Source organism: Camelus dromedarius, chromosome 1 (genome assembly GCF_036321535.1).
Source record: "Camelus dromedarius isolate mCamDro1 chromosome 1, mCamDro1.pat, whole genome shotgun sequence".
Lineage (NCBI taxonomy): Eukaryota > Metazoa > Chordata > Mammalia > Artiodactyla > Camelidae > Camelus > Camelus dromedarius.
The window spans coordinates 9,170,304-9,192,878 of NC_087436.1; the positions used below are offsets into that span (position 1 = coordinate 9,170,304).

At 34.9% G+C, this 22,575-nt stretch overlaps 1 protein-coding gene and 1 non-coding gene across 4 annotated transcripts in view; one reads left to right on the forward strand and one right to left on the reverse strand.

The window, feature by feature from the left end:
• The window catches only part of FSTL5 (follistatin like 5), a 663,480-nt gene that overhangs the window by 630,355 nt on the left and 10,550 nt on the right, over nucleotides 1-22,575 (reverse strand). The window lies entirely within an intron of this gene.
• TRNAL-AAG (transfer RNA leucine (anticodon AAG)) lies at nucleotides 9,127-9,199 on the forward strand. The gene has a single exon. It is a non-coding gene; the product is annotated as a tRNA-Leu (tRNA).

Consider the following 22,575-nt stretch of genomic DNA (forward strand, 5'->3'; position numbering starts at 1 on the left):
CAGATTTCTGCAGTTTTTTTTTTTTGCATGTGTGTTGTTTTTTAACCACTGTCTATCTTTGATTCTTTTGTTTCCTCTCCTACATTCTGTTGGATTGATACACTTTGAATACATTCTCTTTTTCTCACTTAGAAGCTGAAGAGGAGTTTCTATTGTCCAAAGTATTCAATAGATGATCTTTCTTCTGAACAAGAAAAAATCTTAAGCTTTAAATATTTTGATCTTATATGAAATTAACAAGAATAACTGCTTTACTTTTAAAAGACAATAGATTATTATATTTAAAGTCAAAAGTGATATCTAACTTCTGTTTTGTCATTTTTTCCTTGTACATCACACATTTCTAGTGGTTTACTTGCATGAAGTAAACTTTTCTATAATTTTTCAGTGTGGGTCAAAGAGAAGCAAATTCTCTTGTGTTTTGTGTCTTAAAATATCTTTGTCTTGCTCTTACTATTAGATCATATTTTAGAGAGGCTAGTCATTCTAGGTTGGTAGTGTTGCCTCTCCAGCACTTTCAAATGTCTGTGGCATGTACTGCTTTGATGACAAGTCATCTGTTAATCTATTTGTCACTCTCTAGAGGCAATGCGTTCTTCCTTGGTAGCTTTTAATATTCTCCTTGTTAATTGTTTTCTTCTGTTTTTTTTTTTTTTTTCAGCAATTTCCTCTTGGCGAATTTCTCAATAGTACTTTGCGATTTATCATTTATTTTTCTTTTTGTGTATAATCTAATGTCTTTCCATTTAACTGTTACTTTAATGGTCTATTTGTTTTGTCAAAGTTTCAAATTGTTTTCTCTTTTAAAAATATCAACTTATTTTGTCTTTGATTTATCCTGACTTCATTTCATAATGCCTTCTTATTGTTGCACATTATGCATTCTTTTACTTATTTGATGATCTTAAATATAACAATTTATAAATTTTTCAGACTTAAAAAAATTTCTTCTAGAACATAATCATCTTCAATGCCATCTTTGCTTATTTATTTGTAGCATTGGTGGCCCCGGTCCCACATTTGCAGCTCTGGACTCCTGCCTCTGCTCAAAGCACCGCAGTATCACCAAGCTTGTGGTCAGCTTGCCGGATCACAAGAATATTTTTTTTTTTTTTAAAGTGACTAGCTCTCTCAATACAATAAGTTATTTAAGTTGCAGAACCAATCAGACTTTTTTCTCCATCTCAAATCAATACTATTCCAGTCCCTGGACTCAGTTTGCTTCTGGCCCCTCCATGAATTTGCATGGAAAGGTTTCTTTCCCATTAACTCAAAAGTACTAATTGTCCAGGCGACTTTACCTGCTTCTCTTGTATATCCTTCGATTTTGCCACCAAATCCTCCCCTTCCCCACAAAGTTAGACCTCTTTGATTTCCCTTATTATTATATGTTTTATGCTTGGGAAGAGCCTCAGAGAACAACTAGGGAAACAAATTCTGTTTTGTTTTGTTGTGCCTGTGTACTGACGGAGATGCGCTCACACTATAATCCATGCAAGTAATTGTACTTGCAAAGATGAACCAAATATTAACGATTTATTGTGTAGGTCCAAAAAATAAATTTGTGTTGTTAAGAATTCAAAAAAAAAAATGGGTTTCACAGAAATATCATTTGCTAGTCATTTAATGATTATTGTTTTGGAAATTTCCTTAGGCAATTTAAATGCATGTTTGTTAACTTCTTTCGTGATAAAAGTTAAGTGGACAATGTTTTTGCATTTATAAGTGTTTTAAAATATAAACATGGATACAAAAATGCTAATTTTACATTCTATTGGTGTATGACTGGGCCTTCACCGTAAAAGTCTGGAGAAAAGAAGACAATGCCAACCTGAACGGAGGGTCTTTTATAAATATTAGTCAAAAAGTGACATATTATTATTCAATTCATAAACTAATAGAAATGTTTTGGTGGTCCAAATTGATAATATGTGAAAGTCATGAATTTATTGGATTTACAACCCTGGAAATAATTCAAATGATGCATTAGGGAAATTTTTATACATTAAAAAAAAATCTGTCTGTTTGTAGTGATTTCCAGAAACTATAGAGCAAGTGATTAATATGCTAAATTTAACTTACTGCCAACATAAATTCAATGAAATGTGAATTTTATAAAATTTTATAAAAACTAGAGTTTTATATTTGAAAGGCATCTTAGAATTGATGTAGTCAAAAGTCAATTCTCACAGATGAGGGAAAAAAAACAGTATAATGAGTCAAAATTGGATGGTACTTAGCTAATTGCTTCTAGTAATAGATGTAGACTATTTATAGACACATGTATGGGAATATGTCTAGACATAAAAGTTCCTGATACCTAGAGTTCTTTTCAAGTTTTTAATTGAAGATTCTAATTGAATACGTCCATATGAGTATATTAATATTATAGGAGAACGATATCTAGAATAAGAAATCAGGATAAAACTGCTGATAATTTCTTTATCCTGTTCTAGCAATGTGTTTGGCTATTTAGCACGCATACTTCTGTAACAGTGCTTGTAAATGACATTTTTTTCTCATTGTGGAAATGACTTTATACACAAGAGGTCAGTCACACTTTGGCAGTGTGTTACCTCCAAGTTAAATTTAACTTTGGTACCTCACTGCTCAAGACTTTATTTTTATCTTTAATTAATTTGTGTTGTTAACAGCCACTTCTTACATAAGCAGAATGCTTTGAATGTTGTAGTGTGACTTGTCATCATTTGCATTTTAAGTTTAAAAAAAAGTTCTCCCAGGGAACACAAGTGGAATTTAATATTTCCAAAAAAAAAAAATCTCTGCAAGTCTTCATATATAAAAAAATATGTAAAGAAAAGTAATAAGTGAAAAGAAAACTTTGACAGTATACTTGATGTTATACAGCAAATTCTTAATTAAAACATAGTAATCAAAACACACATAATAAAAAAAAATCAAGAGAACATTATTTATGTTCTTCTCCCCAGAAGAATGTTAACCCAATGCTGTATAATTGTGAAACCTTTCCAAATTGGCATTGAACTGTCTCCTGTCAGTATTAATAAGAGAAGGCATCTCTCAGTCCCACGCTGAAAACAAAATAAAATGAAAACAAAAGCAAAACCCGTTACATTGGAATCAAATATTAATTTAATGCAAATTAAATAATCCATTTCATATGAGTATCTTATGCAAATACTACATTTAAATAAATAATAAAACAATTTTTAAAACTTTATTGCTTTACAGATCGTACTCTGAAATACATTTGCTATGAAGGGAAGAGAGGAAGCGCTTAATCAAACAAAGCCATCAATTCCTTTTAGATTTACTCATCACAAGATTTAAAATGTGCCATTTTTTAAGAGGCAACGTGGTAGCACTATAAATACAGTTGACGAAGACGATACAGTGAGATGGCCAATATGAAGCAATAGAATTAGAAGAACCTAGAGGCATAAAATCCACACAGGTGTGGAACATTTCTCATTGTCTGAAATCACCCTGCCGTTTTAAGCAACAAACTGAAGGTCTTGTAAAATGATTTTCTCCTGCTATCCCTGAGCACTTGACAAAGTGTTTAGGAAAAAAAAAAAAAAAATCATGTGTGTCTGGTCTTTGAGAAACTTTCACTTTGTTTTCTGTTTTCAGTGTCTCCGTAAGTTCATTCCAAAGGAATATTCCTAGATCCAAAATTCCAGTATTACCCGTATAAAATGTTCCCTCTTAACTACATTTTCACCCGTCATCAAGTGTGTCATAAATCGATTCATGGGTTTGAAGATTATAGTCTTTTGAAATGAACTCAGTCAAGCCTGAACATTGTGAACATTTTCTATGCAACCGATTAGAAAGTGCACGAGCAAAATACCTAAGACCTATGTAAAAAGACAGGTATTACCCTTAACAATCATATGTTTCAAATGACTGATAACTACGTTAAATTAAAAAGCTCCAAAAGAATGTGATCATCTTCTTTCTGTTTTGTATTTACATTAGCTGCATGAGCTCAGAGACAACCATAGGAAAAACTTTTTTAGATATGTGGAGGCCGACAGAGTTAAAATGATATAATAATAACAGTAGCAAACAATAGCAAGTTATCAGTTCACCTTATCAACACTTCCATAATGTAGGTGTGGTAAGAAGTATTAAATACGGTCAATGATTATGCCTTGAACATATTTCTGTGCTTACGGACATGATGTGTTCTCTTAAGCCTTGGTAATATATAATATTAGTCCTTGTTAATATATATATATCAATCCATATATATAATCTTATTATATATATAATATATAGAATCCTAATATATATAATATATGTATAATATATAACATTAGTCCATACTAACATATATGTCAATCTTAATATATAATACTATTATATATAATATATAATCCTATATATTATATATATGTATAGTATATAATATTAGTCCTTGTTAATATATACATGTCAATCCTAATAGTGGTAGCTTTAAGCCACATTGCTCATTAGATATATGAATAATGTTAAATAGAAAAGAAAATTGCTTTTAAACATCTATTTTTTTACAGACATATTCTAGCCCAAAGACTTATAGCCCATGTGAATGTGTCGTTTGAATTAGACCACAGCTTGCATTATGCTCATTGCAAATGCGGCGGTCCAGTGGGTTTACATACCTTCGTCCGGTGCATTCATCAAAATTCAGTCTCATCAGATGATTTAAGAAGATGCCTAAGCCAGCAGGAACGCATTACTACACGATCACCCCTTAAATTACATAGCGTTAGAATCTCAGGTGTCATCTGGGTAATCTGAATGATCACGGGCCATGCTTTCTCACTGGGAAGATCTTCTATTATTTCTTATTTGTGGGCCAATAAAGCCCTAGTTATATTTCATACTAAACCAATAAATCCACGACAGCCTTTGTCGGCATTCACACAGAGAAAAAAGTGTGGGCTGTGCTTATAACAAGGTCACAACTGCTTCATATCAAAAACAACTAAATTTTAGAATGGAGGACTCTTTGGCCGCTTAGGGACCAGTTCATTGATCTTCTCTAAAACTGGCCATCTGGTGGCATCGTTTCGAATTGAAGTCACGTTCCCAAAGATGTACTCTGTTCTCTGGAGGATGTGGCTAAGCCATTCAACTCCCTTTACGGAGATTATAGTCATCAAATGTCAGAATGACATAAAATTAGTCCATGGAATTGAAGAGTACCTGCTGTAGAGGGGGTTTCTCACTGAGAGAAGACTCCCTGGGCTAGGTGGACACCAGCCGCATCCAAATGAAAGTCAAGAGCTTCAGCAGGAGGCGCGGGGTGCGCGCTGACGCTGCCCGTGTCCTTCCCCCCTCGCTGACTCTCCCAGCCTCTGTATTCAGACAGGCAGACCTGATGCTGTGCCCACAGCTGTCAGATTTTGGTGGGCAAGAGAGTTTTAAATAGAGTGCTGTTCTGAGGCTCAACCAGAGAGATTCTGATTTCAGGGTCCTTAGCTGAGATCCAAGAATCTGCATTTCAAACAGGTATCCTAGGTGACCCCAGTCCTGGCAGAGAAGGCCCCAGACTTGTGAAACACTGCCCTGGACTATCTGCTCTATTCACATAGGACACAGATTAACCTCAAAGCGCACGGATTAAACTTGCACATCGCGGTCTACGAAAAATACTTGTGGCTGATGATTTGCTTCTTTGATGAAACTGAGTGTGGAATTCCAGAGCCAGGAGATCCGTTTTGTTCTAGACCTAAGCAGGGGCGGGCCGAATCACATCTATTTCAAGTATCCTGATTTACAGGGCTGGGGGCCAGAAAAAACACAGAGGTCAGATACGGGGCACTTTAGAATTTCAAAAATTTAATCTTTCCACCCTGAGAGGGAGGAACTTGGTAGCGGCGTTAAAAATCCCTGCCTTGCCAGTTCGTCAGAGTTTGACAATAGGGCACCTTTGTTAGAGGTGAGAGAGATGAAATCATTTTCAGAAGCGGGAAGAAAGTGCAATCAAGGAAACTGCAGGCATCTGTATTTCTCTGGGGGATTTTGCTATCTGCTCTCTGGGAGGAACTAATTCCAACTAATCTAGGGGAGGAAGTTGTTGGGCCCCCTAAGATTGTCAACCTGTGAACTCTCATATGCTATTCAGTTACTGTAACTAATTATTTTAAAATCTGGCTTTGGCTTAATTATTAGAAATTGATCAAAACTGTCTCAATCTGTAGCAAAGAAGTAGTAGCAATAGAATTCTAATGTTCAGAAGCTGAGAGTCGAGCTTCATCTAAGTATCTTTGTGTGCTTTTGAGCTTCTGATAATATTTGTAGTTTTCCAAAACACGAATAAGGTAGAAATGAGAGTCTGGTCTGCAGTGTACAATTAAGAAATTCCAAGGTCACACAGAGAACATTAGAAGGTCACCCTGAGTCTCCCTCTGGGGTCCCCACTCAGGTTTTCTACAGCATACAAAGCAGAAGAGGGGGACTACCCTGATGGCCACTGATGACTTTTTCTTCAACTCCCTGTGCTTTTTTTCCTCCTCATTCTTCCTTCTTCTCGCCCTCATTTGTTCCTTGTTTAGGTATTCTGTTAGAGCAGGCAGATAGCTAGATAGGAGCAGAGTAAGGGGGGCACAGACCAAATGCAGGAAACCCTACAACATGTAAGCACCAGGGGTCCCTGGGCAGAGAAAGAAAAGCAGGAACCTTTGGGCTGGTAAGTGGTCATACCTTTTTAGCTGATGAGTAGCCTGGAGACTGACAAAGAAAGGTGGGAAAAAGCAGAAATCTCCAGTGTCCAAATGCAACCTTTTGCTCATTACACCCTCATTTCAATAAAATTAGCCTTGTAGATCAGAAGAACCCATCATGCACTGACATCATGGACTAAACATGGACAAAAATCTCTCCTCCCCTCGGGAAGGTGGAGTTGGGATGAAAATCAGTGAATATGACCTCAAACCCTCCCCTCCCCAGTGAATATTCTGCCCATTCATTTTTACACCCTATGTAAGCAACTTGCCAAAGAAACTCAGGGCAGCCTGCCCGGTCTCCCCTCGAGAGTGCACTATCCATCCCTTAAAAAATCCCCACTTAGCTTTTTCAACCTCCATATATCCTCTCTGAATTCTTTTGCAGCTGGACAAGAACCTGTATTCGTGGGCAACAATTCCATGCAGCATCTTATTTTACTACAAATACTGACAACATTCAGATACTTTAAAATGATGCCCTTCTCTCAGTCTCGGTCAGTGTTTTAGCTGGGGCCAGGCACAGGGTGGCCTAGATAAATACTCCTAAATTGAAGCCATAAAGCTCTATCAGAAGTAGTTCCTTGGAAATTATGAACCTTCCTAAATTTGGGATAACTGGCACCTTAAAGAGATGCTTCCTTTCTTCTGTGTCTGCCTCGAAGGGATTTGCAGTGAGCAAGTCTAGAACACAAAGGACAGAGATCACAGTGCTCATGTGCCCGCTTCTCCTCTGTCTGTCGGGACCCATTGTTATCTGGCGTCCCCACAGCTACCCCCGTTCTCCGGGGCTCTCTGACATTTTCCCTGTCTCCAAAGGAACCGAACTCATTGTGCTTACGTTGGAAATGCACCTAATCCTGAGAGCTGGGGAGATTGTGATCTGGCCCCAACTTTTGTAAATCACTGAAATTGTTTTGATTCTTTTTTTTTTTTTTTTTTTTTTTTTTTTGGTCAATCATAGGAGTTGGCGTGAATGAACTTCTGGTCTCTTAAAGCTCAAAATTCAGATCTGTAACCCATAGCTTCCACTATCCTCTCTTTTTCCCACACACAGTTTATTTTCCCTCACGTCCACCTCTGGGCCCCCTTAACTGTAAAATGCTGAGAAGTAAGAATAACCCGGAAACGTCAAGCGCTGCGGCATCTCAGGCGATGGAGGCTTCGTGGAAGTGCGCTGGGGGAGAATGAGCTTAGTTAGGTGACCTAGAAAGGTAACGCAGAACAATCCATTTGAAAATATGTGATGACGTTGCCCCTGAAGTTTCCCATCTTGCAAGGTGGAGTTTTTTTTGGTTTTTTTTTTGCAAGGTGTATTTTAATCCATAATTGGTGGATGGGCTTCAAGCTAGCAATTACGCATGCTTTTCGTTAAATGACACGGGAGACCACCCATTTTAATTTGTTTGGAAAGCTATCTGAAAGAAATAAAGAAAAAAAAAAGAATTTGGTAGCTGATCAGTTTCCAAGGTGGGTTTTTTTAAACAATGCAATAACGTTGGAAGAAATTAACAATTTAACCCCTTTGGATTTTGCTCCTGGAGAAGGTAATCCCATAGTCCCTTTCACATGCTGGAGGAAAGCAGACCAACCAAGGAATTACCCTCCACGGGCCTCAGAGGAGGGGTTTTAACCGAGTGGAATCATGGCTGGTGGTCTCATATTCCCATAAATGCGCACGGCTCAGTCTGGTGGAAGAGCTGTGTTTACCACCGCTGATGTTTATAATCAGTGTTAACAGAGGAAGCCGAGACCGTCAGCCAGCCAGTCCTTTTCTTCTCTTGTTAACTGGGCTTGTTATTACCGTTCCCTCAATTTCCTGGAGGATTCATGTACATAATCATGTCAGCTGCTAAGCTGGTGGAAATTGAAGCCATTCTGCATTTTGAAAGCATTAGCGTGTGCCAACTTAGCAGCTACAGAAATTGATGCTCTGCCTTCCACTTCTTAAAAACTTCCAGCAGCTTCAGCAGCTCTAGTTTTGTGGTGGATGTGTGTTGTCAGCATAGAAAAAGTTGCGTTTCTGCAATTATCTCCCTAATGAGATCATCCTGGAGCCAATCAAAATAATGAAGTCTTCAAAATAGATTTACTCAGGTTTCGCTACTATTAGTATTTGTTTGAATCATCTGGTTAAGCTCTTTGTGTTCATCATATTGTTAGTCAGATAAACTTTATGCCTCCATTTCATTTATATTTAAATTGTAATTAATAATAATTGGTTTAGAACAGAGTAGCTCTTTTTTAAAAAAATAATGTATTATAAAAAGGATGTATATTCATTGTAAGCATTTATAAAACACATTTGAGGAAAAAAACCCAACAAAAATTTCTTGTAACTCCACCATCCAGAGTCAATGATGCTTAATATTTTGGTGCATTTCAGTGTTTTCCTTATGCATGTAATCTAAAATAAATGTCTTAAAGGGGAGGGTATAGCTCAGCGGTAGAGTGCATGCCTAAGATGCACAAGGTCCTGGGTTCAATCCCCAGTACCTCTATTAAGTAAGTAAACCTAATTACTTCCCAACCTCCAAAAATTAAATTAAATTAAGTTAAAGTAAATAACTTACAGTACAGTTTAACCCATTTCAATATGGCTTCACCTCCCCCCATGGCCCCTCAATAAGCCACAAAAAGGTATCTCATTGAGGCTTTTGCATCCTCATTGCTGTTAAATTTAATGAAATCCTCAGAATACTTTCTTACTGGCCTTGGCTTTCCCTATATAATTGGGTATCACTATATATTTCAGTCTCTCTGAGCTCATGGGTCATACCCGTCTTATTTAGCTCCATAGTGCTAGCACAGTACATGGCACATACTATGGCCCCTTAGATATTTTGTTGAATAAACAGTCACATCCTTCATCTTCAAACAATATCTGCATTCTATCTTATGGCAGTAAACTTTGTGGATTTTCCACTACTTTTCTACAAGGGCACTCCAAATCTTATTTTTATCTTGTTCCTCGCTACTTTCAATGCTGGTGTCTTCCTGTTCCACATTTCCATCTCTCACAATCTGCCTGATTCTCCACACACTCTCCTTATTTCAGTAGCCATCTAGATGGTTACCTTTCCTAAATCAAAATCCATTACAGATCTTCTCTTACCAGATTCATCACTGTGACTGTCTACGGTAGCTTTCCACTTTGACACACACGTGCACACACACACACACACACACATCTCAGAAACAACAGGTCCTAAGCCAAAAAGCTCACCCTCTCACCTCTCCCCAGATAACCATCTCTCTGGGAGATCTTTAGGAAGATTCAGACCCAAAATGGGCTTGACCTTGAGGAAAGCTGAGACTCCAGTTGTAGGTGAAAAAGGAGAAGAATTGAAGACACCCTGGAGGAGGACCATGCCCCCATGGTGATTACTTTTGAGGGAAATGCATCCACAAACTAAACTCTTCACTAGGAGTGTGTCGGATTTACAACTCTAGGGTTGGGGGACGGAGGACGTGGACGTAAAAGTCCCTGTGAAAAGGATTAGGACTGAGGGAGATTTGGTTAGAGAATTAACCAATAAACCTGGACAGAACTCTGCAGCAGTAGACTGAATTAACAAGCTAAACAAGTTAGAAAGGGGCCATCACTCTACACTGGAAAATCCAGCCTGGGAATATGGCCACTTACACACCAAAAGAACATCTGCCAGGTGACAGTATGATTGCAAAATTATAAATTTCTTGCCTAAAATTATATTTTCCAAAACGCATTCTGCAGAGCATTCGTAATATATTAATTGGATTTATAAGGGAAGGAAACTGACTTAGTTGGTCAAATAAAATTTAAAAAACTGAGGTAAGAAATAATTTTAGGAAGGACTTCTCAGAGGCTTCAGTTTGATAATATGTACTGAAAACTCCAAGAGGAAGCTGTAGTATGCAGGGTTTCTTAAATATATTTAACAGCAACTCCTATTTTTTAACAAGAGCATATAAAGGGATAAATAGACATGATTAAACTTTGAACTAGACGGCTATAAATAATTGCAGGCACCCCAGTTGCTGCACTGAGTACTAAGTAAAACAAGAATTTAAAAAATGCATTGTACTAAGCAATTAAAAACATGTTTAAATTCTATCTAACTTTGTCTCAGCTATTTTGCTACGTTCGCTATAAATCAATAGTTATCATCATAATTCTGCCAGAGAAAATAAATAAATGCTGGTGAATATTTTCTGCATGATGAGTAATTACAGTATGTGCCCCCAAATTTTCAACATGCATATTTAGTTGTTCACAAAAACAAAAGCTCTGTAGACATGGTCTAGGTCACAATCTACGGAAGTCCACTATTTAGAATCTGGAGACTTTCTATATATATATGAACACACACTCTGACTAGATAGACATAAATAAGTGGAATATAAGCCTCTCTCTTGTAAATGTACGAAGTGATGTATGCAGGTCGACAATCCAGCTCTAATCCGAATATGAAACAGGTTTCTGAGAAAGCACAGTGTGACAGAAAGAATATTTCAGAGTTACAGAAACTCCAATTAAGTAATTAAATGAGTTACTTAATTTGATTAGTATTTATTGTAATTTACCCAATTTACCAATTAAAGGACAGTGACATACTGGAGCTCATCTTAATACATGTAGATATGATTCTGTTAATTAAATTTAAGATAATGTTTGATAAAAACACTTAGCAAACTCAGAATAGAAGGGAACTACCTAACCTAAAAAAGGACATCTATTTAAAAAAAAAGAAAAGAAAAAATATTAAAACATCATACTAATTAAAATAATTAATAAACCAGCAACAAAAAAAAATGGTTCCTGTTATCAATGCTATTTAGGATTGTTCTGGAGCCCTAGTCAGTGTAGTTAAAAAAGAAAAAAATAAAATAAAATCTAATCTATGACTGGAGAGTTGAGCAAAACTCTGTTTATTTTTAATGGTGTGATTGTCTATATAAAAAGCTCCAAATGCTTTTTTGTTATTAGAATAAACAAGGGTGGCTGAACCCAAAGGATATTCGGCATGCAGCACACAACTGCAAGTCTTTAGGCTGCAACATTCGGTTAGAAAATATATTAAAAAAAATTAACATTTAGTGTGTCAATAAAAAAACATAAAAGCTCTTTATAGAATGAATTAAAATATTTTAGTGAAAACATTGAACAATATTAAATGAATGGTGACATTGACTATATCTTGGAGAGACTTCTCTATCATAAATATATCAATATTCCTCAAACTGAGCAAAAGAATCAGTGCAGTTCCGATCTACACCCCAATGGGGTTCTTTACAGAACCTGATTAACTGATTTTAAATTGCATATGAAAGAAGAAAAAGCCAAGACGTCTGAGAGATGCCACGGGAAGAACCAGGTGGGGAAATTGACAAGTAAAGAGAATGTCAGCCAGATAAAAGAATAAAATAATGTCATTTGCCACAACATGGATGGACCTGGAGATCATCATTCTAGGTGAAGTAAGCCAGACAGAGAAACAAAAATACCATATGATATCACTTGTAAGTGGAATCTAAAAAAAAAAAAAAAAAAAAAAAAGCTTTACTAGAGGTAAAGGGGGTGGGGAGGGGTAAATTGAGAGTTTGAGATTTGCAAATATTAACTACTATATATAAAATACATAAAAAAGCAAGTTTCTTCTGTGCAGCACAGGACACTTTACTCAATATCTTGTAGTAACCTATAATGAAAAAGACTATGAAAACAAATGTATGTATGTATATATATGACTGAGCATCATGCTGTACATCAGAAATTGACACACTGTAATTGACTATACTTCAATAAAAAATAAAATTTTTAAAAATTATAAAAAGTGAAAATTAGAAAGAAAGAGAGAGAGAGAGCAATGACATCTGCAGTGAAAGAAGGGAGCAAACTGTCTAGTAGTTCAAGGAAAGTGCGACCTGAGGCTGAGCAAGGTCTGCAGTAACCACAGGGCATCTGACCTCAGTGCAGATCTCGGGGGCCCGTAAGACCAGTTCTGGTGAGGATGAATTTGAAGACAGAAATTTGAGAAAGTGGGTAGAGATGACTTTTTGAGGAATTTTGAACAAAACAAAATGGAGTGACAGCTGAAGGATAATTGTGGTCAAAAGAGTTTTGCTTGTTTGTTGGGTTTAAAGATGGGAAAATGACAACATTCTTTTCTGCTGATGAAAATGGTCCGGCAGAGCCGAACCCATGGATGGGGTGGAAAGAGGGGAGAGAATCCTTGGAGCTGAGTCCTTGAGTAGCTAAGGGAAGAGGTGATACAGTCATTGATTTTTCCAAAATCTTTTTAAAGAAGATGAGAGAACAAGGATGCTCCGTCAGGCACGAATACCTGCATGACATTCACTGTGATTTCTGTCAACTATTAGCAAAGTGACTTTAGTCAAATTATTTCGACTCGAATTCAGCTTTCACCTGGGCAATCATTGCTTCTTATGAGGCTGCTGTGTGAATTAAATGACATCTGACAATTCGCTTACACACATTAGTCTCTCAGACAATGACAACTATTAGTATTCCAGTTTGTTAATGAGAAAATCAACCCATCCATCCCTGAACTATTTCTCTGATTGCTAGCATCATTGAAAGTCTCAAAGGTAACATCTATAGCTGTTTAGCAAACTAATGCAGGGAGTTTAGCTAATATACAATATATAATATAGGGTAAAATAGAGTATGTTTTGCTGAGAAAAAAACCCACTGATAATCCAATGATAGATAACATTAGAAATATTAACTCAAACAACACCTACACTTCTTTTCGTAACAACTGAAGTTTATATTAAATTAGGTCATTTTGTTTCTAGTATAGATACTAAACTATAATGTCCAAAAAAATTACTTTTAAAAGTTATTCACTGTAGCTTGATCTGTATTAAGGCATTTGCATATGCTTGCTAAATTTAAATTAAATTAGATTTAGCCCAAGTTATCTTACTTTAAAATGTTAATTATGAATTCACATTCTCACTGCCAAGTGTCCTTATAGAATTTAAATCTGAGAGCGGATGATCATTTTTTCAAGATCAGAATTTGTACCAAAGACAATCTTACACATGTTTAATGGTCAACATAATCGTTAATGCTCCTTACTAATTGGACGTGTAATTGGCATCATTACTAATTTAAATGTTGAAATCATATTATTTTCTTCTTATATTTCCTGTTTTTACTGCAAGTGTTACTTGACTTCCATAATCGTTGTCAGTAGCACTTGTTTGGATACCTGGATAATCACACTTCAAAAGACTAAGGCTTAGAAAATCTCAAATCTCAACAGCTAAAGTGACATTACATCTGACTTTTAACACACACACACACACACACACAGAAGCATGCTTTTATAGAGTTTCTAAGCAGAATTTTCTCTAAAGCTCTTTGTTTTCTTTCAAGATTACACAGTTGGAGTGTGAACATTACTGTTCTCATGATAATGCATATTTTAGAGTCCAGATTATCTACTGAGAAAATCCAAGACAGTGACATTCCCAGGGTGACACCCCAATTACAGAGCTTCCATCATTCTGTCTGAAACAAAACCTGCCAACAGAGTTGAAAGCTTTGGTTAACCATATCAGGAAAGCCAGGAAGAGCAGGGAAGGGCCTTCATAGGGCTCACTGGGGAAAAGGACGTGCCTGGCAACTGGTCTGTGGGAGATAAACAAAACGTTCTCTAATGTGATCCAAAGTTAATGAACTTTCAAGCATGCACAGAAAGAACAAAATCCAAATGCACACATCACTGATTTATACAACTATAACTTAATTATTGGGGAGGAATTTCCATTTGTGTTATATGTTCTATTATCGATGTAACTCAATTGGATTGCCTTCTTGTATTTGCATTTTAATGCACTGTGAGGATTTAATTTGAACTTTTCTCCCACAAGGCTATTCCAAATGGGAATTTATTTCTAGGTGACTATTTGAGCTGTATTCCATTCATTACCATCAAACATGTCATAGTATGCTATGATGCATACAATCACTTAGAGTCTGTGATTAGTATGGAATCAAATTCAACTTAAATTTTTAAATAACTTTGTCAGCTCCGGAGGATGACACCAAATCTTCATGATGAGGTTGTAAATATCACAGAACATCACGATCGTCTTGAAAATGTGAATAGAAAAACATAATGATCAAAAAGAAAAAAGTGAATGCATATTTCATCAAATTACCAGTACAGAAAAGCAAAAAGAATTAACTAAAATCAGAAATGCATGTCGTATGGTGATCCAGTGTGTTAAATGAATATTTTCAAAACCCTGTTTTTTTGTTATGGAATTTTCTTATCAAATGCTTGTAAAGGTGTGTGTTTTAGAAATGTGAAGCTTCTTCTGAACAGTAGATATCCACACAAAATTATTGTTGTAAGTGTCTATATAATTCAATAGCATTTGAAATAAGCACACATCCACTATCAGTACACATACACACATAATTCATACAAGCATGTGCATTTATATATATAGATAGTTAGAAACTTATAAAATAGGAGAATTTATTTTTTGACAAATAATGAAAGTGAAATTTTATAACTATCTCAACTTTTTCATGAGTTTTAAGAAGTAAAAATAAAAATGTCTATTTAGAAACATTTAGGGCAAAATGCCTATGGAATGTCACTAGTGGTTATGAAATAAATAAACCTTTCTTCTCAAAAGGTCTATAAAAATGCAAGTTTAGAGAGGTTTTTATACAGTGCATAGTCAGTCAAGATTGTAGTTTCTCCTTTTCTGTTGAAATAAGAGTCAGTTTACAATGTTGCATCAATTTCTGGTGTACAGCATAATGTTTCAGTCACACATATACATACATACATACATTCGTTTTCATATTCTTTTTCATTATGGGTTACTAGGATTCTATTTTTCAAATTGCATTCTTTGCCTGTGCTATATATTCTTTGATAGTTGGCAGGAAAAAAGTCTTCTCCTAGAATTAAAAAAAAAAAAAAAAGAACTAATGAAGAGTACTCCTTCTTATGCCACTGTTATCTCAACATGGGCATCAGGATATGCCACAGAGGGAAAGAAAACAGAGAGAAGTAGGGACCTGCCCTTCAATGTTCCCAGAGGGGAGAGACCCTGCTGTATCTGCTCTGCTTTCATTGGCCAAACAAGTCATGTGGCCACACCTCACGGTGAGAGGACGTGGCCTTGTGATCAGGAGTAAAGAACTGGTGAGAAGTCATCATTTCTACCACGATTCAGAACCTTTTATATCGTAGAGTTGATAATACCTGAATGGGCATTATGATTCTCCAAGGCTGTATTGAATATCCTCAACTTTTTGAAAAAGTGATTTTTTTTTAAGTAGGATATTTTTGCATGAAATTTCTATGAATATATCTTAAAGAGCACTTTATGCTATATTTTAACTCTGGGACGGATAAATAGACTACAAGTATTTCACAGTTGTGTTTTAGTAGTTAAAAATTTGATGTTTTTATTTACTAAGATATATCTGTAATAATTTCTTATTCATATAGAATGATAGGGAAGGAAATAATAATGAATTTCTGGAACACAGACATTCACCAATTAAGCACTCAAATGTTATTTTATTTCTAACACTTGGATGGGCATGTCTATATAACTAATAACATCAATGTCTATAACTCTATTATCTAAGTATCATTTATATATTTGTCTATTATCTAGATAAAGAATACTTCTTCTTTAATTGAAATACTTGTGAAGCTTTGGGATGAACCTATCCTAATGGCAGGATCAAATACAGAATTCCCTTCCTAGGATCAAATCTTTAATAATGACCTTCTGTCATAATTTCTACACTCCTTACACAGAGGAGTATTAAAACATATTCAACTTTATGATTTTCTGTACAGCATAAAATTACTGATTAGCCAAAGAAATGAATCACTATATTTGTAGTCTAACTAGTCTTCTTGTCATGTTTTTCTTTGTCTACCTCATTTTAAAAGATTTAAAAAATTTTTTTTAATTTTATTAATTTTAATGGAGGTACTGGGGATTGAACCCAAGACCTTGTGTTTGCTAAGCATGTGCTCTACCACTGAGCTCTACCCTCCCCCTTAAAAGATTTTTATAGTTTTCACAAGACTTAGATTTACAGAAAAGATAGTACATATTTTGCATACTAGATCATAACTCAACTCCTCATATCTCTTACTAGAAACATCTTATTAGTGTGATATATTTGTCACAATTAATGAACCAGTACCAATACACTATTACCAACTAAAGTCCATACTTTACTCTGAGTTCTCAGATTTAACGTAACGTCCTCTTTCTTTCCCAAGATCTCATTGAAGACATCACATGATATTTAGTCATCAGGTTTCTCTAGGCTCTTCTTAGCTGTGTTCTTGCTTGTTTTCTAACTTTTATGTTTTCAAAATTTTGTAAATATTCTTATCCGGGAATTAGTTTCTAAATGTATCTATTTATTTTTAAGTCACTCTCTCTAACCTACCATAGAAATGTTTCTTTTCAAATAATGCCAATCAAGTTCAACGTCAAGAAACATTTCACGAGAAGCTGTTTTCACAACAGGCAAAAATTGGATTTTCAATCTACAACAGTTCTTTGATGCTTGGTTTCCCCAAGTGTATCCTATAATAAAAGCTTTAAGATTTCTTTTTTTGTACAGAATCATACATTCACTCTATTATTGTGAGAAAATACAAAATAGAGTGATAAGTCCACATTGGAGTCAGTTTTGTACACAATTTAAGTTGGAATTCTACTTGGGATCAATTCACTTTTCTTTCTCTGATGACGCTTTCTAGAAGCATTTTTATTGTTTGTATCATTTCCTTAGTTTGCTTATTCACTTGTATCTGCAAAACTAATGTTCTAACTATATAGATCGCTTAAGTAAATAACAGGTATTTATACCTGAATGGTTCATGCATCTTAATCACCTAAATCACAATCTGAGTTACCCGGAATCTGGCAGCTTATTGGTGAATATTCAATGAAGTTTGATATCTAAAAGTAATAAATAGATATTTAAACAATTAAGCTATCAGAACCTTCCCATATTAGATAAGTTTCTAAGAAAATTATATTATTCCCTACTGGGTGATCAGTCCTTCCCTCTGATACCCACAACTAGTCCATCATTAAAAAAATCCTCGAGTACAATTCAAATTAATGTAAGATCAAAGGCATTGCTGGTATTTTTTTTAGTGTGAAAATTATTGTGTCACCTTAAATTCTGTTATGTCTAGAATTTGGAGTTTTATTGCATTTACAACCATTTTATTGAGTATATACATGATTCTAGTGGATCTTCAACTTTTAATATGTCAACATAATACTCAATTGAAAATGTAGTTATATACATTTGTAAGTATGGAAATTCTAACTGACATGAGAGTTTTAGAAGATATACATTATATATTATAAAAATAGAATATTACCTATGTCATATTAAACAGGATTAAAGTTAGACTTTTCACTGTCACTAATAAATTATCACTTATGTAGTTCACTCCCCAAAAGTTAATTGTGTTCATATTAAACATGTAAAAGTATTGTACAGTATAGCACAAAAAAATGATATGAAACTTCTTAAGTCCATGTGATTTATTACCATACTTTGTTTTTCAGAGTCAGGCATTATTAACTTGCATTTCAAAAGGAATGATTTGCCAAATCAATTTATAAATGAATACAGCTTATATAAATTAAAATGACTTTTAAGTGCTATAATGATTGCAAAGGGGTATACTTTTTTTTTTTTTACTAAAGTATCGTAGATTTGCAGTGATGTGTTAGTTAGGTGTACAGCAAAGTGATTCAGTTACACATATGTACATATAGATATATTCTTTTTCAGATTCTTTTCCATTATAACTTATTACAAGATAGTGAACATAGTTCCCAGTGCTGTATGGTAGGTTCTTGTTATTTATCTATTTTATATATAGTAGTGTGTGTCTGCAAATCTCAAACTCTCAAATTATCTCTTCTCACTCCACACCCCACTGGTAACCATAAGTTTGTTTTCTATGTCTGTGAGTCTTTCTGTTTTGTAAAAAAGTTCATTTATATCCCTTTTTTTTTTTAGATTCCACATATAAGTGATATCATATGATATCTGTCTTTACCAAAGGGTAAACTCTTGAGAAGTGCCACATTTAGTGCTCAGCCTGCAAAGAATATACATAAGAAAGGAAAACAAACAACAAAGCAGTGTTTGACATCACTCGATCCAAGTTTGTGTGAAGAAAAATACTGAAGAATCAAAATCAACTCTTTCTGTTTATATTCTTCACCATATAATCATAGCGATGAGGCCCATAAATGGAATTTTAGTATTCAAAAGTTATTGCAGTAACAACCACCTTGAAATTAAATGGCTGGATGTCTCTGAATGTATGCCAGGATTGTTCACAAAAATCTGGAAATGAGGAGTGATTGAAATGAGACTCACACATGGTTGAGTTCAATTCCAATTAAAATAAAATGACTTAATATTAGTTTTCTTATTATTGAATTCAATGAAAATAAAGATTGCACCACTGAAAAGTCAGCATAGATCCATGTTGTCTGTATATTTGTATCTATATTAATATGGGTATACATATATTTAATTTTATTGGAAACATAAGATGATTTTTTAAATATTTTTGTTTCTGATAAAAATGCCACCTAGTGATTTTACTTAATTTGTAAGTAAGTTTCAATATTATGTTCAGTTTATCACCTGTTTTTAAGATAGGCTATTCGGAGTATGCCAGAATTAGATCTAATAGTCCATTATTTAGTGAGGACTTGAGTGAAAAACAAAGAGATAAAATTGCATTCATAAAATGTTTGATTTTTTTCTGGTAAATAAGGGAAAATTTTGCTTCATGGTGTTTTTGCTTTTTTGCTAACAATTGACAATTGCTTAATTAAAAAATAATGGAAGATCAGGATGGCACTGGGATAAAACATCTTTGTTTAGAATCTTAGATATTCAAGAGATGAGTTGCTCTGAAGAAATACTTACGTACCTGAGAAATTCAAGTGCTTTCTAGAAAAACAAGCTGAGCTTGGTGTATTTTTATTGAAGACTTTGACACTGAAAAAAATCAGCAAAATATGACACTAAAACTACAGGGTTCTTCGCAAATAGATATTGGGCCTCTAGCCTCCCAAGAAGTCTTGGGTTCTGTTTGCCCTTAAAAGCTCTTCTAAAACTTTAGTAAAATATATGGTGTCTAGAATTGTGCTTGAAACCCAACAATTGCTCAATAAACTATGATTATTATTATTATTATTATTATTATTAATCCATAGACTCCAATTTTCTTTGATTCTCTAAAATCAAGCTTCCCTTCCCTTAGATTAATGGTCAAAGAATATTCAGGATGATTTACAACAGAAGACTTTCTTCTAAGAAACGTATTAAAACATCATGTAAGCAATGGTAAATAAAAATCTAGAAAGTGCAATTTTCACTATTAAATCAAGAAAAACATTGAAAAAAAAGAAAGTCATAACACACAACACTATGGCCAAATATCCCAAACATTACTAGCCTAAATCTATTGATGTAATCATTTAAGAAAATAATATGACAATAGGTGTCTCTAATCTCAAGAACAATCAAGTGATTTTACTAAGTAATTCAACCTCTGGGGAAATTTTATAATAACAATATAAAATCTTTGGATAGATTTCAGATGTACATTTCAAGGGTTTGTAGATCACTTAATGTTCATATAAAAACTCAGTGACAAAGAATAAGAAATAGTAAATAGCAAATTAACAAATAGTAAATGAATAAATAGTAAGTAGATTTAAATCTTACTAAAAATGCAAATTTAATATGATCTTACATATGCTACTATTCAATTTAAATATCCTATAGAAAAAGGCAGTTAATTCCAAAACTGACATTATGCAAAGAAATAATCTATTAATTTAGTATTAAATCAAGATTAATGATACTATCACATGGAAACTATATTAAGAAGTTATTAGTAAGAATATTTATTTCATTTTCAAGAGTGCTGCTATGTAACAGCTCATTCCTACACCAGGTGCTGGGATGCAACGGAAGTCCTGTGTATCTGAGCAAACGAGTGCAGTTGTGGGATACGGTCTGCCATATTCTCATGACTATCACAGATTTACTTTAAGCCTACTGGTGTTTATATGTCCCTTAAAAAGTCACACCTCACATCCGTCAGAATGGCCATCACTAAAGAGTCCATAAGAGATAAATGCTGGAGAGGCTGTGGAGAAAAGGGAACCCTCCTACACTGCTGGTGGGAATGCAGTTTGGTGCAGCCACTGTGGAAAACAGTATGGAGATTCCTCAAAAGACTAGGAATAGACTTACCATATGATCATGCAACCCACTCTTGGGCATATATCTGGAGGGAACTCTAATTCTAAAAGAAACATGCACCCTAATGCTCATAACAGCACGATCTACAATAGCCAAGACATAGAAGGAACCTAAATGTCCATCAACAGACAACTGGATAAGGGGGAATGGTATAGCTCAGTGACAGAGTGTATGCTTAGCATGCATGAGGTCCTGGGTTCGATCCACAGTACCTTCATTAAAAAAATAAATAAATAAAAATAAATAAATCTAATTACTTCCCCTCACCAAAAAATTAAAAAAAAAAGATTATTGTATAAAGAAGATGTGATATATTTATACAATGGAATATTACTCAGCCATAAGAAAGAATAAAATAATGCCATTTGCAGCAACATGGATGGACCTAGAGATGATCATATTAAGTGAAGTAAGTCATAAAGAGAACGATAAATACCATGCAATATCACTTATAATGTGGAATCTAAAATATGACACAAACGAACTTATTTTCGAAACAGAAACAGACTCACGGACATAGAAAACAAACTTATGGTTATCAAAGGGAGTAGGGGATAGGGGAGGGATAAATTAGGAGTTTGGGATTATGGAATACAAACTACTGCTTATAAACTAGCTAGACAACAAGATCGCACTGTACAGCACAGGGAACTACTCTCAATAACCTGTAAACAACATAATGGAAAAGAATTAAAAAAAAAAAAAAAAACAGCTGAAAGTGTTCAGGTTCTCTCTCCTGGGTTGAGAGCCCTGCACTAACGTCTGAAACCTGGGGCAGTAAAAACCTGGGGATCAAAGCGGGGTCCTCAGTGTGTTCCAGTATTTTAGAAATCAAACCCATTTACCTTCTGTAAGAACTAGGGCAATGACATTTAAAGAGAAACAGTGCAGCTTCGTTAATGATTTAAATGATTGTAAATTTTGTAACCTCCAAGAGGTTACTTTGCGCATAAGGACGTCTTTATTCCCCAGATGGGAAGAAGACTGCAGGAAATGCACAGTGCCATCAGAAAGCTAGTATGAAAATAGGCTTAATGCCTTCTTGAGCCTCCTGTACTGGTGTTCACACAGTTGTTAACCTAACTGAAATGTTCCACAAAACATACGTAATTAACGAGGTGTCCAGTTGAGCGAGACCTAGCGTCCAGAGCTGTTTTCACAGCTGGGCACACACTTCTATCCTAGACATGACCAATTAAGTTGTCCCATTTGTGCACAGACAGGAAACAAATTCCAAAACTCTTTCCGCTTCCTCAGGCCTCGGGAAACTTGGGAAATAGGACACTTACCCAAAGAAAAGAAATAATCGTAGAGAGTATTTATTCGAAATCTTTGTTGTCATGAATTGTAAATATGTAGACTTCAAATGCAAAACATTTGCTAGAAATGTTTCTCTTCACTTTTTTTTTTATAGCTCAATTAATTATGGCTTCATGGGACATCTCACTAAAGGAAGTAAGTCAGGCCAAGCACTGGCACAATGTTTGCAAGTTATTTCCAGCCTTACTTTTGTGTAAATGCACTCTTTCTTGAGACTCTGCCAAA